Source organism: Tamandua tetradactyla, chromosome X, assembly GCF_023851605.1.
Source record: "Tamandua tetradactyla isolate mTamTet1 chromosome X, mTamTet1.pri, whole genome shotgun sequence".
Classification (NCBI taxonomy): domain Eukaryota; kingdom Metazoa; phylum Chordata; class Mammalia; order Pilosa; family Myrmecophagidae; genus Tamandua; species Tamandua tetradactyla.
In genome coordinates, this window is record NC_135353.1 from 159,317,537 (window position 1) to 159,333,279 (window position 15,743).

The 15,743-nt window shown below is 39.6% G+C and overlaps 1 protein-coding gene across 1 annotated transcript in view; it reads left to right on the forward strand.

Moving 5' to 3' along the window:
* The first annotated feature begins 149 nt into the window (after positions 1-149).
* The window catches only part of CLTRN (collectrin, amino acid transport regulator), a 70,527-nt gene continuing 54,933 nt past the window's right edge, over positions 150-15,743 (forward strand). The window contains exon 1 of the mRNA XM_077146383.1: positions 150-424. The gene's annotated coding sequence lies outside the window, so the exon portion shown is untranslated. The remainder of the gene's footprint in view (positions 425-15,743) is intronic.

The window sequence follows — 15,743 nt, forward strand, 5'->3', positions numbered from 1 at the left end:
CCACGCCCCTCCTGAGGTCACGTCCCTGCGCCCCTCTTTGGCCACGCCTCTACAGTTAGCAAGGGCCTTTTCCCTGAGATCCGTCTTGGCACGCCCCTCGGGTCCCTGAGAAGTAGCCCCGCTCCACCCTTCCTTGCTCTGACGCTTCTAGGCCACGCCCTGTCCTTTCCGCTCGAGCCCCGCCCTTCCTGCCCGGAGCTCGGCCCGGGCGCCCCTCGGCGGGCGGCACCTGATCCTGGGAAACTGCTGAGGAGCGGGCGGGGCCCGCCGTGCTCCTGGGAAACGGGCCTGGATCCTAGTGCTAGACGCTGGCGCTCTTAGCCACCTGAAACGAGGCCACGGATCCATTATCCTCGTCTGAAAAAGTGACATTTCTCGGGTTTTTCTGAGCTCCGCTTTCCAACATTTGATGAACAGAGACTGGGTAAGAAACACAGCTGGGACCGGTGGTGAAACCGTGTACCCTCCAGCCAGTTTTCATGTCCACTAACTCGGTCTTTGGAACAGCGTTGCTTTCAGGCAGTTTTCATGTCCACTAACCCGATCTGTGGAACAGATTTCCTTTCACCCAGTCATGTGCACTAGCCCGACCTGTGGAGCCGAGATCCTGCCAGCCCTGGAAATGCTAGAATGCTCTGTGGACTGAGCGGCACACCTCCACTTCCTGCTGGTTTGGCCTCATGGCCTTTCCCGGGCACCCAGCGCCCTCTTGCTGCCTAGAGCATGTACTGAAAATGCCCACGTAGACTGACCCTCAGGGTACGAGATGGCTCACTCTTATCTTCCTACATTTTCTTTCTTTCTTTTTTTTTTTTATTAATTAACAGAAAAAAAGAAATTTACCCAACATTTAGAAATCATACCATTCTACATATGCAATCAATAATTCTTAACATCATCACATAGATGCATGATCATCGTTTCTTAGTACATTTGCATCGGTTTAGAAGAACTACCAACACAACCGAAAAAGATATAGAATGTTAATATAGAGAAAAAAATAAAAGTAATAGTAGTAAAAACAAAACAAAACAAAACAAAACAAAAACCTATAGCTCAGATGCAGCTTCATTCAGTGTTTTAACATGATTACTTTACAATTAGGTATTATTGTGCTGTCCATTTTTGAGTTTTTGTATCTAGTCCTGTTGCACAGTCTGTATCCCTTCAGCTCCAATTACCCATTATCTTACCCTGTTTCTAACTCCTGCTGGACTCTGTTACCAATGACATATTTCAAGTTTATTCTCGAATGTCGATTCACATCATTGGGACCATACAGTATTTGTCCTTTAGTTTTTGGCTAGACTCACTCAGCATAATGTTCTCTAGGTCCATCCATGTTATTACATGCTTCATAAGTTTATCCTGTCTTAAAGCTGCATAATGTTCCATCGTATGTATATACCACAGTTTGTTTAGCCACTCGTCTGTTCATGGACATTTTGGCTGTTTACATCTCTTTGCAATTGTAAATAACGCTGCTATAAACATTGGTGTGCAAATGTCCATTTGAGTTTTTGCCCTTAATTCCTTTGAGTAGATTCCCAGCAATGGTATTGCTGGGTCGTATGGCAATTCTATATTCAGCTTTTTGAGGAACCGCCAAACTGCCTTCCACAGTGGTTGCACCATTTGACATTCCCACCAACAGTGGATAAGTGTGCCTCTTTCTCCGCATCCTCTCCAGCACTTGTCATTTTCTGTTTTGTTGATAATGGCCATTCTGGTGGGTGTGAGATGATATCTCATTGTGGTTTTGATTTGCATTTCTCTAATGGCCAGGGACATTGAGCATCTCTTCATGTGCCTTTTGGCCATTTGTTTCCTCTTCTGAGAGGTGTCTGTTCAAGTCTTTTTCCCATTTTGTAATTGGGTTGGCTGTCTTTTTGTTGTTGAGTTGAACAATCTCTTTATAAATTCTGGATACTAGACCTTTATCTGATATGTCGTTTCCAAATATTGTCTCCCATTGTGTAGGCTGTCTTTCTACTTTCTTGATGAAGTTCTTTGATGCACAAAAGTGTTTAATTTTGAGGAGTTCCCATTTATTTATTTCCTTCTTCAGTGCTCTTGCTTTAGGTTTAAGGTCCATAAAACCGCCTCCAATTGTAAGTTTCATAAGATATCTCCCTACATTTTCCTCTAACTGTTTTATGGTCTTAGACCTAATGTTTAGATCTTTGATCCATTTTGGGTTAACTTTTGTATAGGGTGTGAGATACGGGTCCTCTTTCATTCTCTTGCATATGGATATCCAGTTCTCTAGGCACCATTTATTGAAGAGACTGTTCTGTCCCAGGTGAGTTGGCTTGACTGCCTTATCAAAGATCAAATGTCCATAGATGAGAGGGTCTATATCTGAGCACTCTATTTGATTCCATTGGTCGATATATCTATCTTTATGCCAATACCATGCTGTTTTGACCACTGTGGCTTCATAATATGCCTTAAAGTCCGGCAGCGTGAGACCTCTAGCTTCGTTTTTTTTTCCTCAAGATGTTTTTAGCAATTCGGGGCACCCTGCCCTTCCAGATAAATTTGCTTATTGGTTTTTCTGTTTCTGAAAAATAAGTTGTTGGGATTTTGATTGGTATTGCATTGAATCTGTAAATCAATTTAGGTAGGATTGACATCTTAATTATATTTAGTCTTCCAATCCATGAACACGGTATGCCCTTCCATCTATTTAGGTCTTCTGTGATTTCTTTTAGCAGTTTTTTGTAGTTTTCTTTATATAGGTTTTTTGTCTCTTTAGTTAAATTTATTCCTAGGTATTTTATTCTTTTAGTTGCAATTGTAAATGGGATTCGTTTCTTGATTTCCCCCTCAGCTTGTTCATTACTAGTGTATAGAAATGCCACAGATTTTTGAATGTTGATCTTGTAACCTGCTACTTTGCTGTACTCATTTATTAGCTCTAGTAGCTTTGTTGTGGATTTTTCTAGGTTTTCGACGTATAGTATCATATCGTCTGCAAAGAGTGATAGTTTTACTTCTTCCTTTCCAATTTTGATGCCTTGTATTTCTTTTTCTTGTCTAATTGCTCTGGCTAGAACCTCCAACACAATGTTGAATAATAGTGGTGATAGTGGACATCCTTGTCTTGTTCCTGATCTTACGGGGAAAGTTTTCAATTTTTCCCCATTGAGGATGATATTAGCTGTGGGTTTTTCATATATTCCCTCTATCATTTTAAGGAAGTTCCCTTGTATTCCTATCTTTTGAAGTGTTTTCAACAGGAAAGGATGTTGAATCTTGTCAAATGCCTTCTCTGCATCAATTGAGATGATCATGTGATTTTTCTGCTTTGATTTGTTGATATGGTGTATTACATTAATTGATTTTCTTATGTTGAACTATCCTTGCATACCTGGGATGAATCCTACTTGGTCATGATGTATAATTGTTTTAATGTGTTGTTGGATACGATTTGCTAGAATTTTATTGAGGATTTTTGCATCTATATTCATTAGAGAGATTGGCCTGTAGTTTTCTTTTTTTGTAATATCTTTGCCTGGCTTTGGTATGAGGGTGATGTTGGCTTCATAGAATGAATTAGGTAGTTTTCCCTCCGCTTCGATTTTTTTGAAGAGTTTGAGGAGAGTTGGTACTAATTCTTTCTGGAATGTTTGATAGAATTCACATGTGAAGCCGTGGGGTCCTGGACTTTTCTTTTTAGGAAGCTTTTGGATGACTAATTCAATTTCTTTACTTGTGATTGGTTTGTTGAGGTCATCTATGTCTTCTTGAGTCAAAGTTGGTTGTTCATGTCTTTCCAGGAACCCGTGCATTTCATCTAAATTGTTTTATTTATTAGCGTAAAGTTGTTCATAGTATCCTGTTATTACCTCCTTTATTTCTGTGAGGTCAGTAGTTATGTCTCCTCTTCCATTTCTGATCTTATTTATTTGCATCCTCTCTCTTCTTCTTTTTGTCAATCTTGCTAAGGGCCCATCAATCTTATTGATTTTCTCATAGAACCAACTTCTGGTCTTATTGATTTTCTCTATTGTTTTCATGTTTTCAGTTTCATTTATTTCTGCTCTAATCTTTGTAATTTCTTTCCTTTTGCTTGCTTTGGGATTAGTTTGCTGTTCTTTCTCCAGTTCTTCCAAGTGGACAGTTAATTCCTGCATTTTTGCCTTTTCTTCTTTTCTGATATAGGCATTTAGGGCAATAAATTTCCCTCTTAGCACTGCCTTTGCTGCGTCCCATAAGTTTTGATATGTTGTGTTTTCATTTTCATTCGCCTCGAGGTATTTGGTAATTTCTCTTGCAATTTCTTCTTTGACCCACTCGTTGTTTAAGAGTGTGTTGTTGAGCCTCCATGTATTTGTGAATTTTCTGGCACTCGGCCTATTATTGATTTCCAACTTCATTCCTTTATGATCCGAGAAAGTGTTGTGTATGATTTCAATCTTTTTAAATTTGTTAAGACTTGCTTTGTGACCCAGCATATGGTCTATCTTTGAGAATGATCCATGAGCACTTGAGAAAAAGGTGTATCCTGCTGTTGTGGGATATAATGTCCTATAAATGTCTGTTAAGTCTAGCTCATTTATAGTAATATTCAGATTCTCTATTTCTTTATTGATCCTCTGTCTAGATGTTCTGTCCATTGATGAGAGTGGGGAATTGAAGTCTCCAACTATTATGGTATTTGTGTCTATTTCCCTTTTCAGTGTTTGCAGTGTATTCCTCACCTATTTTGGGGCATTCTGGTTCGGTGCATAAAGATTTATGATTGTTATGTCTTCTTGTTTAATTGTTCCTTTTATTAGTATATAGTGTCCTTCTTTGTCTCTTTTAACTGTTTTACATTTGAAGTCTAATTTGTTGGATATTAGTATAGCCACTCCTGCTCTTTTCTGGTTGTTATTTGCATGAAATATCTTTTCCCAACCTTTCATTTTCAATCTATGTTTATCTTTGGTTCTAAGATGTGTTTCCTGTAGACAGCATATGGAAGGATCCTGTTTTTTAATCCATTCTGCCAGTCTATGTCTTTTGATTGGGAAATTCAGTCCATTAACATTTAGTATTACTGTTTGGATAATATTTTCCTCTACCATTTTGCCTTTTGTATTATATATATCATATCTGACTTTCCTTCTTTCTACACTTTTCTCCATACCTCTCTCTTCTGTCTTTTTGTATCTGACTCTAGTGCTCCCTTTAGTATTTCTTGCAGAGCTGGTCTCTTGGTCACAAATTCTCTCAGTGACTTTTTGTCTGAGAATGTTTTAATTTCTCCCTCATTTTTGAAGGACAATTTTGCTGGATATAGGAGTCTTGGTTGGCAGTTTTTCTCTTTTAGTAATTTAAATATATCATCCCACTGTCTTCTAGCTTCCATGGTTTCTGCTGAGAAATCTACACATAGTCTTATTGGGTTTCCCTTGTATGTGATGGATTATTTTTCTCTTGCTGCTTTCAAGATCCTCTCTTTCTCTTTGACCTCTGACATTCTAACTAGTAAGTGTCTTGGAGAACGCCTATTTGGGTCTAATCTCTTTGGGGTGCGCTGCACTTCTTGGATCTGTAATTTTAGGTCTTTCATAAGAGTTGGGAAATTTTCGGTGATAATTTCTTCCATTAGTTTTTCTCCTCCTTTTCCCTTCTCTTCTCCTTCTGGGACACCCATAACACGTATATTTGTGCGCTTCATATTGTCCTTGAGTTCCCTGATACCCTGTTCAAATTTTTCCATTCTTTTCCCGATAGTTTCTGTTTCTTTTTGGAATTCAGATGTTCCATCCTCCAAATCACTAATTCTATCTTCTGTCTCTTTGAATCTATCATTGTAGGTATCCATTGTTTTTTCCATCTTTTCTACTTTATCCTTCACTTCCATAAGTTCTGTGATTTGTTTTTTCAGTTTTTCTATTTCTTCCCTATGTTCAGCCCATGTCTTCTTCATGTCCTCCCTCAATTTATCAATTTCATTTTTGAAGAGGTTTTCCATTTCTGTTCGTATATTCAGCATTAGTTGTCTCAGCTCCTGTATCTCATTTGAACTATTGGTTTGTTCCTTTAACTGGGCCATATTCTCAATCTTCTGAGCATGGACCGTTATCTTCTGCTGGCGTCTGGGCATTTAGTCAGATTTCCCTGGGTGTCGGACCCAACAGGTTGTAAGATTTTTCTGTGAAATCTCTGGGTCTGTTTTTCTTATCCTGCCCAGTAGGTGGTGCTCGTGGCACACGTTTGTCTCACATATTTGGAAGGGATCCCCCCGGTCACCGTTCTCCGCGGCCTGGGGATTTCCGATCCAATTCTCTCAGTTGGTCCGGGGGGCCGCGCGTGGTGGGGGCGTCAGCTGCCGTGGCTTGAGGGGACCCTGTGGCTCCTATTATTAATGCCCCTATTGGTGTTTGTTTGGACCCAGTCCCTGCCACTGTCGGAAATTCCCTCCTCTCCCTGGAGGGGTGCCGGTCCCGGCCGCCGTGGCCTGGGGAACTCACCACTGGACCAGGAAGCCGCCTGTGGGGGAGGGGCGCCGGTTGCCGGCCACCGCGGCTTGGGTAGCCCTCTGATCCGAGACTCGTAGCCGGTCCAGGAAGCTGCCCACAAAAGAGGGGTGCTGGCCGCCACGGCTTGGGAAACTTGCCTCTCCGAGACTCTCAGCCGGCCCGGGAAGGAGGGAGGGAGGTGCTCCAGCCGCCAGCTGCCGCCGCTCGGGGAATCACGCGCCGCTCGGGGATCTCACCACAGCAGAGTCTCGCAGTCAGTCTAGCCAGTCCAGACTGGGGTACGCTGTGTGTCCATTCCCAGCCGTGGCCCCGGGAGCTGTTCTGCACTGTTTCTGTTCACCTAGTAGTTGCTCTGGAGGAGGAACTAAGATGCGTGTACCTCACTAAGCCGCCATCTTGGCCCCGCCTATCTTCCTACATTTTCAATTCTGGGTCCCCTGAGAGAAAGGGAAGAGTTCATAACCAGCCTTCTGCTAGGGGAGGAGCACTCTTCTGTAACCACGCACTCCATTTAAACCGTATTTACCAAGTACTGTGTTACCCTGACAAGTAAGGCGACTCGCAAGGCACTTACAGCCTGAAGTTTCACCAGCTTGGGTTTTTTTTGGGGGAAGAAAGGATAAAAAAGTTAATGAAGGTGTGGGAAGAGGTGGATAGGTGGAAAAGGACTTCATAAGTACGGGTATCCAACATGGAACTAGCAGGAATAGTTGTAGACAAACATAGGGAACCACTTTTATAGTAATTACTATAGCCGTTTAGCAATAAATTTCACTAACTATATATTGAAAGTATAATTCTTCATATGCCAGTAATGTAATAAAGTTGTTTTTTTTTTTGTTTTACTTTTTAGAACTTTTAATTTTGAAGTACTTTGAAACATACAGGACAATTATAAAAATAATAAACCCCGCACAGAGAACTCCAACATGGCCCTACTTCCTTAGATACCTGGACCCACCAGTTTTAATATTTTGCCACATTTGCCCTATCATTCTGTTTATACATCTATCAGTCAATCTATGCCGTTCTCTGATCACTTGAGTGTAGGTTGTATATATACATCATGATTCTTGAACACTTCAACGTACTGCCATGTACTTTTCCCAAGAGCAAGATACTAACTTATGTAACTACTTTAAGTACAGTTTTCCAGTTGAAGAAATCTGATATTGATGTAAAGCTTACAAACTATATTCCAATTTTTTCATATGTCCCAATAATGTCATTTGGGGCCTTTTCTACCCCCTGGTTAGATCCCATCCAGGATCCTGTATTGCATTTAATTGTCTCTTTAGTTGCTCTTTCTTTTGTTTTCTTTTAATTGTGAGGACATATATGCAACATAAACTTTCCAATCTCAGCTGCACCCAAGCATACCGTACAGTGGGATTAATCACATTCACTATGTTATGGTGCCCTCACCTTCCGTAACTAAAACTTTCCCATCTCCTCATTATGCATTAACTCCCTATTCTCTCTGCTCCCTGTACCCCCTGCCCCTGGCAGCTTATACTTTAATACCTGTCTTTAGGAACTTGCATATTCTCTGATTTTTTTGTACTTACTATGGAGCTTAAATTTAACATCCTAAGTCTATAACGGTCTCGTTTGCTTTGATACCCACTTCAATAGCATACACACACTACATTCTATACTCCTCTGACCCCCACCTTTGTGTAGTTCTTGTCACAAATTACATGATTATATATTATAATTCCCAAACCACTGATTTATTATACTTTATGCATTTTCCTTTTAGATCCTGTAGGAAGTAAAAGAGAGTTATAAACACAAAATACAATAGTATTGCCATTTCTATTTAGCCAAGTGGTTACCCTTATAGGAGACCTTTATTTCTTCATGTGGTTTTGATCTAGTGTCTAGTGACCTGTTCTTTCAACTTGCAGAATTCTCTTAACATCTCTTTTAGGGGTGGTCTAGTGGTGATTGAATACCCTTGGATTTTGTTTCTTTGGAAATGTCTTACTTACCCGCCCCCCCCCCCCTTTTTTTTGTATGGGCAGGCTCTGGGAATCAAACCCAGGTCTCTGGCATGGCAGGCTCCCTTTCATTTTTAAAAGATGGTTTGGGCCAATATAGAGTTCTTGGACATTTTTGCTTTCAGTACATGTTAATTCTCTTTCTTTTCCCACCTTCTATTCCATTTCTGCCTTGAAAACAGTGGAATCATTCAAAATGTTAAGTTAGAAGGCACATAGAAAAATAACTGTTTTTTACAGAACACTTTTATTAAGCTCCCCCTGACTCTGAGAGCTGTTTTTTTTTTTTCATGGACAGGCACCGGGAAACGAACCCGGGTCTCCAGCATGGCAGGTGAGAATTCTGCCACTGAGCCACCATCACACCGCCTGAGAACTTTTAACTCACCTATACAAAATGTTTCAACTGTCGAGCTGTATAAGTTACCGCAGTAATTTTATTAAGTTAGTTATACCTCACCTTGTTCTACAAATGTTTTGAGTCAAAACATAGATATAGACAGTCCTGGATAAAAGAAAAAGTTGAAGGAACCAGGAAAAGGGGAACTTAATGGAAGGGAATTATGCAGCCAATGATAGAAGTAATAAAAGTATATGTACGGCATTGCATCTTGAACTTTTTCTTTTTGAGCACAGAAGGAAAGTATTCTTGTTGAAGGCAGGCCAGAAATTTGACTACAAACTTCAAACTGATCATAGAAAAGAGGTCATAATAATCATTTTAAGATTTCTCAGTGTTCAAAATATGAATTCTAACTAGATTTTGTTTCTTTGTTTTTTTTTCAGAAGGACTATTCTTTCTTATTTTTAAATCTGTGAGGAACCTAATAAATATGATGCTGTAAGCTAAGTGGGAAATAAGTGTGACAAGGAGTTGCAGATAGAGTCCTCAATGTAGACTGTGGCCACAATCACAAAGCACGATGCATGAAACCAAGTCTGTGAGCCATCAAAACTTTTCCATTCAACTGAGTACCCAGGCCCTCAGTGGTCTGGCTCAATCCAAGGTCGTATTGAGATCGTTCCCCCATGCTGGGTAGGTAGATTTCAATGGGCCTGCCAACTCCAATCCATTCACAACCTGCCTGAATATCTATGTAGGGCAGTTTTGTGGCTGAGTCTAAACTCAGAAGGAACAGACTATGGTTGATTAATAGTGTCTGTTGTGGGTGCTGAATGGGTGAGTGGTTGCATGCAGGAGTCTATATTGCATCTCTGGTTTGGAAAAAATAGAGGTCTGGGGTGGGCCACGGTGGCTCAGCAGGCAGAGTTCCTGCCTGCCATGCTGGAGACCTGGGTTCGATTCCCGTGCCTGCCCATGCAAAAAAAAAAAAAAAAACCCTGTCAAAAATAGAGGTCTGCCAGCAGGTCTTTCAGGCAATCCTCAAAAATGCATTTATTATAAGGATTTGTGTAAATTTCAGGCATTAGAAGGTTCAAGGTCATTGTCACTGGCTATAAACTAAGGGTAGGAACTCTGAGATGTTGATTAATTCACACGCTTTGTATAAGAATAGTTTAAGGTTCTGTTATGCAAATGAGACCATCTAACCAAAAAGATTCCTGGCTCAATAGCCCCTCCACCTCTTTATACAAGCTGACAAAGGAAGCACCAATAGGCAGGGCTAAACACTTCTGGGTGACCTCCCTCTGGCAGTGACATGGATGATTAGAACCAAAAATCCTACTCCATAGAGCATAGCTTCGATTATTTTAGCCTAGGAAAAACATGCCTTACCTGCCAAGACCATGAGAAAATTCTCAATATAACACCCAAGAATGCTACATATAAACATCTAGAAAGTAATGTCAGTAAAGTCTTGTTTTTACTATGTGGGACTCATTATAATGTATTGGTCTTCATGCACAAGGTGACACACAGGGAAAGGCATACATGCATCCCGCTTAGGCATTATCCTTTAAATTCCTGCCTTAGTAATATAAAGTTGGCAGACTTACACTTACTCAAGTTGTCTGGGTTAATTTTTATTTCCAAGCAGTAGTGATTAACTTTTTCTTAATTAAAAAATGTTACCCATTGAAAAATAAGACAAAGTTCATAATGGTTATGTAACCTACACTTTTGAAGAACGTTTTGATTATCCGAATTTCATGAATTTTTCGTATCTTAAAAAAGGGCATAAATTGTCACAGCGAAGCCAAAAATATTCCAAGTACACCTCAAGAGTCTTCCTTCCGAACAGTTGTGAACTTCTTTAGAGTTCTAGGTCATGAATCAAATTAGTCTCTTCAGTTTTATTAAATAATCAGATATTTGTGATCTATAAGAAATGCAAAAATGAACTAAATGTAGTCCCTGCGCTTCAGGAATTTAAAATTTTGTATGAAACTAGAGTAAGTCATGTTGGCAATAGATGCCTGTAAACATTTGAACAAAATTCATGGGAAAACAAGAGAAGGTGAGAATCAAAAGGAACTGTATTAGACAAGTCAATTATAAAACTGTACAACAAAAACAAAAGAAAAGGGAGGTGATAATTGAGCTAGACCTGGAACAATGGCTATGATGTTTAAAGGTAAAAAAATGAAAGCTCATAAGTTAGGGAAATTGTGTGAAAAACAAACACACAAAGAGAACAGAGGTAGGAAAGACTTGCAGAGACTTGCAGAGATTAGTTGGTGGAATGATTGAGAGGAGGGCTGGAAAGGGATATTAGATTAAATGCACCTGAGCAGCCAAGCTGCGTTCAGATTTTGGAGTCCCACTAATGCGAAGCCAAAGAGTTGACTTGGGTAATCCACTTCCCTTTGATTCTCACCTTCTCTTATACAGGCACAGAGGTCTAATGAGTATTTTGAGGTGAGAATGACGTCAGTTTAAGTTTCAAGGAGGATGACAATGAAGGTAGGAAGGGCATTCTGTACGGGGTTTAGATGTGCCACATTTACTAAAATCAAGGGCTGGTGGACTGGAGCCTATAGGTGCTCAGGGCAGAACAGCCAGGGGAGGGCCAGTGAGGCGCTGGGAGGCGGGAAGGAAAGGAAACACAGAATTTGTAAAATGAATGAAAGAGAGATGCAAGGGAAGGGGAGTTTGCAAGTAGGAGGTGCCATGAACTTTATGCCCTCTTTCTGGACCTCGGTTGTTTCCATTTGTAAAATGACACCCTCAACTAACTGATATTTTCGATTTCTTTCCAGTCTAGTAATTCTGTATTGTTCTGGATACTTAATATTGTGAGCACGTGTAAGAAGATAATTCAAGGTGATTTGAGGTGGGTGTCAGGCAGTCAGAAAAGTAGTTCCTGGACTAACATCTGCCAGAGAGTTGGGAGAGAAAAAAAAATTCTTTAAGAGTGAGGTAACCAGAAAAGCATTAAGAAAGAAAACTTTCTTGGGCTGAGGACTGGGGAAGAAGAGTAGATCCACAGAGTCTTAATCCGGGTGATTCTGGAAGAAGTTTTGACTTGGAATAGGGCAGTGGATTTAAGGGTCACAAGGAAGTGTGGGGCATTTCAGCTGCCCCCTTCCACAATACCATCCAACATGTTTTGCAAACTTATCGTTATACTCCTCAAGGGCCCCCGATTTCAAATGGTGCTGACCATATAGCAGATGCTCAATGAATATTTGTTGAAGATCAAATCCATGTTAATTTGTGTTAAGTACCTAGTAAGTGCCAGACTTCATATGCTATACTTAATAACGGAGGCTTTTTGTTCGCCTGATTGGGCTTGGAATGAAAGCTTAAGTAGTAGATAAACAAATTAAGTTTCATAAGCAGTCAGGTTTCATCCTGATAATTTGAGTAAGGAGAAGCCTATCTGTGTTTATTGTATTTAGTGTGTACTGCTTGGCTTCCAGCTCCCCCACATGTTCTACTTTATTTCTTGCATTATAAGAATCTCTGTGCCTTTACTGCAGAGACAAAAATGGAAACAACCAGACAGAAGAGAAAAAAAAAATCCAAAGTCCTATCTCGGTCCCAAGATGATCGTTTTAGAAAAGAATGCCGTCCATTTTAAATAATGTGAGGCTACTGTTTGGAGGGCCCCTTGTCTTAGGCTGGTTTCGTAACTTAGCATTCATATATTTAGGCCAGACTGTTCTGCCTTAATATTTTAGATGCCTATTGGAATTTTTCTCTAAGCTATTTTGCCCTTGAAATCTGGGCATCATTGACATTTGCTTCATTTCCTTCTTAAACTGTAAATATGTTAGATAATTTATGATTATTATTATAGTTATCGTTCATTGGATGCCTACTATGTCAGTCACTATTTAAGCACAAAGCATACACTCTTTTAATGCAGAATCTTATGAGTAAGTACTGCCGATAGCACGCTATTAGAGGGAAGGAAATACTGAGTCAGATTTTGCCTGAGGGCTGGTCCTCAGCTCACTTTCTTGAGGCTGAAATGAGCAGTCCTGTGCCCAGATGCCATTAACTCTTGAGGTTACTGTGCTGGTTACTTGCCTAGCAAGGCCATTCCCTATACTTAAATCATATGCTCCTTGGCTTCTAACAAGCTTAACAAGTGTTACTATTGCTCAGAGAGCTTACTCGCTACGAAATCTTAGTTTAAAAGTGCCCAAGAAGAGCTGAACTCTTACAAAGATTTTTTTTTTAAATAATAATCAATTTTGCTTATTTTCCAGCTAGGCCTTTTGGCACCATGCCATACATCCCAAACTACACACAAACTCCAATTTTTCATCACAGCTTTGTAATTTAATATCATTAGTATAAGCAACCATCAAGCACTTTTCATGTGCCAGAGCCAAGCATTAGCTACAAGGGCCAACCAGTGAACGAAATGCACAGCAACACTGGGAGTGCATACTGCATTTTAGTGAAAGGTGTTATCGTATAACCCCAATGGGATAAACTGGAGGAGTTGGGGAAGGGGATGGGCTGCAGGGCCCCCGTGGCAGTGTCATCTCTGTCCGAACAGCTTTGGTGGGTATCAATGCACTAGTACTAAGGCAAATATGCAAATATGTAGTCTTTTTTTTGTAAAGAATTTTCAGTCTTGTTTACTCAATGCTAATAGTAAAATGTCCATTCAAGAAGAATCTTTGAAAGGGATAAAATCTGAGTGTAAAATTTATATAAAAACAGAAGCAAGATCTTTTCCCATAAGCCTTAAACAGATAAACCAAATAGAATTTTGATGAGGCAAGTCAGAGAATGTAGATGAGAGTAGGTAAAAACCCAGTTATAGTAACAATAACATTAATTGAGATTTAATTGGAAATAAGGTTCATAGTTTTGGCAATTATTCTCTCATTAACCATCTTAATTAGATGATAAATGAACTCATTTTAATCAAAATATAGAGCAAATGCTAAGTTATACTCTTATGTTTGATTATATATGCAGTCACTGATATATATATATATACACATATCACTGATTTATCATTTTAGCCAGTGTCTCAAAGATTTATTAAATGACAGACTAGAAAGAATTTTTTTACACCTTTCAGTCATGCTTTCTTTCTTCTTATAGTTGGGTTAATGCAAATAATTCATGAGAGGAAGAACAGGAGTTGGAAGGGAACCAAAAGAAAAGAAATTTATAAATTAATAAGGTAGGCTGATGGTGGCAATGCAGGGTAAAAATTTCATAAAAATAGAGCCTTGAACAGCCAAAATGCTGTGCTGCCCATAGAGGAAACAGATTTTTATAGAGAAAAGACTCAAGTCAAAGTAGAACTTTATTTGCACAAGCAGAATAAGGGGTTAAAGAGTAAATTGTATTCTTTTTCAGTATAAACTGAGAAAATATCTGTTCTAGTTTGCTAGCTGCCGGAATGCAACACACCAGAGATGGACTGGCTTTTAATAAAAGGGGATTTATTTCATTAGTTCTTCAGAGGAAAGGCAGCTAACTTGCAACTGAAGTTCTTTCTTAAGTGGGAAGGCACAGGGTGATCTCTGCTGGCCTTCTCTCCAGACCTCTGGGTTCCAGCAACTTTCCCTGGGGTGATTTCTTTCTGCATCACCAAAGGCCTGGGCTAAGCTGCAAGTGCTGAGATGAGGTATGCAGAGCTGCTTGGGCTGTGCTACGTTAAGCTCTCTCATTTAAGCACCAGCCAAATAAGTCAAACATCATTCATTGCAGCAGATACACCTCCTAGCCAATGCAGTCAGCAACAGATGAGGTTCACATGCCATTGGCTTATGTCCACGGCAATAGATCTAGGCACCTTCACCTGGCCAAGTTTACAAGTGAATCTAACTACCACAGTGTCCAAGTTGAGAACTCCTCAAGCTAGACTGTCTACCTCTAGACAGAAGCTTCTATACGGCAATTGAGGCTGAACCCAATTAGTGGCACCTGAGCAGGGTATAGAGAAATCTAGGAGGGTGTCCTCAGAACATGATGTATGACTCATTTATTCATATGTGTGAACAATAAAGGCAATGACTCCAATTTACCAAAGTGTCAATATGAAATATTGTCCCCCATAATTTAGGTCCTAAACTGCTATTTCTAATATTGGAAAATTAGGACTGAATACTTGGTGTGTTAGCTAGAAGCTTCTGCAAAATGAAAGTGGCATCATTAGGTTAAGTCAGGGTTTCTCAGCCTTGGCACAATTGATATTCTGGGCTGGATTAGTCTTTGTTTTGGGGGTGTCCTGAGCATCCTAGGATGTTTAGCAATAACCGTGGTCTCTACCCATCAGATGCCAGAAGCACCTCCCTATACAAGGTTTGGCAACCAAAAATATCTCCAGATATTGCCAGGTGTTGCCTAGAGGGCAAGTTCGCCCCAATTGAGAAGGGCTGAGTTAAATATATTTTTGTGCATTAGGCAAAAATCTTTTTTCTCTCCCTGACTCAATATCAATTGATAATTTAAAGAGAATAAAGTAATTATTACCTCTTAATTATACTGAAAATATTGTACCTGTTATTATGAACATCTTGAAACTGCTTATTATATAAACACATCTGTTTTATTCCAATTTAAACTATGAAGGATCAAATTTATTAAAAATTCAAGAACTTCTGTTTTAGAAAATTATTGAGTAGAACCGTTTAATTAAGATGCTAGTTTAAAAAGGGCAAGGGTTTTATTTTAGGAGAATTGCCCATATTCAGCTATGAAAGCTTTTATTTTATCGCTTTTATTTGATTTCTTTCACATGTCCCAACCCCCCCCCCCAAAAAAAGGGAGAGAATAACAATATATTGTAAATAGACCCACAATTTACTGTATTAGATTTTGGTGCTATAGGTTTACCAAATTCTATTTGCGATAATAAAACAGAATCACCGTGGTCAACATTTA